General features: G+C 21.9%; 2 protein-coding genes across 6 annotated transcripts in view; one reads left to right on the forward strand and one right to left on the reverse strand.

Moving 5' to 3' along the window:
• Positions 1-1,866, forward strand: part of LOC108751128 (basement membrane-specific heparan sulfate proteoglycan core protein-like) — a 235,722-nt gene that overhangs the window by 60,026 nt on the left and 173,830 nt on the right. The window lies entirely within an intron of this gene.
• The window catches only part of LOC108751127, an 8,032-nt gene that overhangs the window by 5,081 nt on the left and 1,085 nt on the right, over positions 1-1,866 (reverse strand). The gene's annotated exons all lie outside the window — the stretch shown is intronic.

Genomic DNA, 1,866 nt, shown 5'->3' on the forward strand with positions numbered 1-1,866 from the left:
TAAATGTTTAGTTGGCAATATTAAATTAAGTATTTACTAAAATCGACTTTTTTTTAAGTTTAATAAAAAATTATATTTAAAATATTTTATAATTTATGTAACATAATTACAAATAAATAATGAAACTTTAATTTTTAATTCCGATTTTATATAAACTTTATTTTAATAAAAATGTGGCTTATATCTTGTAACAATTGAATTATATAATATATTAATTAGAATGGATTAAAGAGAATTTTGACATGAAAGATGATAATAATTAGGTACATTATATACATATTTTATATGATGATATATACCTTTTTTTACTACAATTTCCATGTTACACAACTCTAACAAGCTAAAATTAATACTTGACATTACGAAAACAACAAGATGAAATTCTGAAGCCGTTCACTCACGTAATAATTATTTAAACAAGTATGTAATTATATGTTATGCTTACAATTATATACTTACAGTGAAATCACTGTGTTATTAAAAAAGATGAATATCATATTCTGTATTTCTTCATATCAAGGTTAAATTAATATGATTAATCAAAATTGTTATATATGTTACATATTTTTATATATTATTTTTTTATATATTCTTTTTCATTTATATTTTAAATATAAAAATTTTTTAATTCCTTTACTTTTAATAATAGCCATCAGTCGACTATATCATATCAAATATAAATCTTCTTGATTATTTATTCTCTATTGCCATTATTTCATATATTTTGTTCTTTGTACGTCAGACTTCTTTTAAAACAGCACGTAATTATATTTTTATTAAAACAGCGTGTAATTGTTCAAGTTTCATTATCGTTTGACATTAAAAGTCAGCTTCAAGTATCAAGGCAACGATACACAAACAAGATGTACGAGTATGCGATAAGCAAATAAACATTTTGGTTTTGCTGCTGTTTATGTTTTTTGCCTTACATTTTTTGTATGTCATAAATTCAAAAATTTTTTTGTATGTTTTAGAACCAAAAATAAAAATTTTTAACCATGTCTATTATACAAAATATTAACCTATAAACTATGTATGAGATGCTCAAATAAATAATTGAATCATAAGAATTGTTGGATTAAATCTTCCTTATCTAACAAGGTAATGGATTCAAGAACTTTTTTTTTTATTTTAATATGTGCTTTGGATATGTTATGCTATTAGCAAAATAAAATTTTAAGTGTAATATGTTATGCTATCAGCAAAATAAGATTTTAAATATTCTGATGTATATGAAGGATAAAACATTATTTAAAAAAGTCGAATCTTATGTTTCTAAGAACTATCATTGAAAAGAGATATAAAAAAATATTTTAAACGAATTTTTGTACTAAACTTTTTCGTCTCAAAACTTCGTCTTATTTAAAATAATATTTCCTAGATAAGCGTACGTTATTTGTTTTTTCTTCTCTCGTTTCGTCTTTTCTCGAAAAAATCGAAGAATGTCAGTTGCGATTAAAACGCTGTCTCATTATATAAATGAATGTTTTAAATAAATAGAACGCGATAATCTCGAACGTCTGGAGATAAAATTTCAGAATTTGAAGGAAGAATATCAGTTCCTTGAGATAAGAAAAGTTTATCAATCATTTGTTTTTGTTGAAAATAAATCGCGGTATATTGATGTTTTCTCGTTTCGCCTTGTTTCTAATTCTGTAATGCATCACTAACTTGTTGTGTGCATAATTAATTTCTTATTTTTTGAATAAATCTTAATATCAAATTAATGTTTAAGTTATTAGTCAATTTTTGTAAATACAATTTTAATAAATATGTTATTATTATGTGTAAAAATTATATTATGCTTATATTTGTTATTCTCATATATGTAAATAAATATCTCATATATATATATATATATACATA

Source organism: Trachymyrmex septentrionalis, unplaced genomic scaffold, assembly GCF_001594115.1.
Source record: "Trachymyrmex septentrionalis isolate Tsep2-gDNA-1 unplaced genomic scaffold, Tsep1.0 scaffold40, whole genome shotgun sequence".
In the NCBI taxonomy this organism is placed as follows: Eukaryota; Metazoa; Arthropoda; class Insecta; order Hymenoptera; family Formicidae; genus Trachymyrmex; species Trachymyrmex septentrionalis.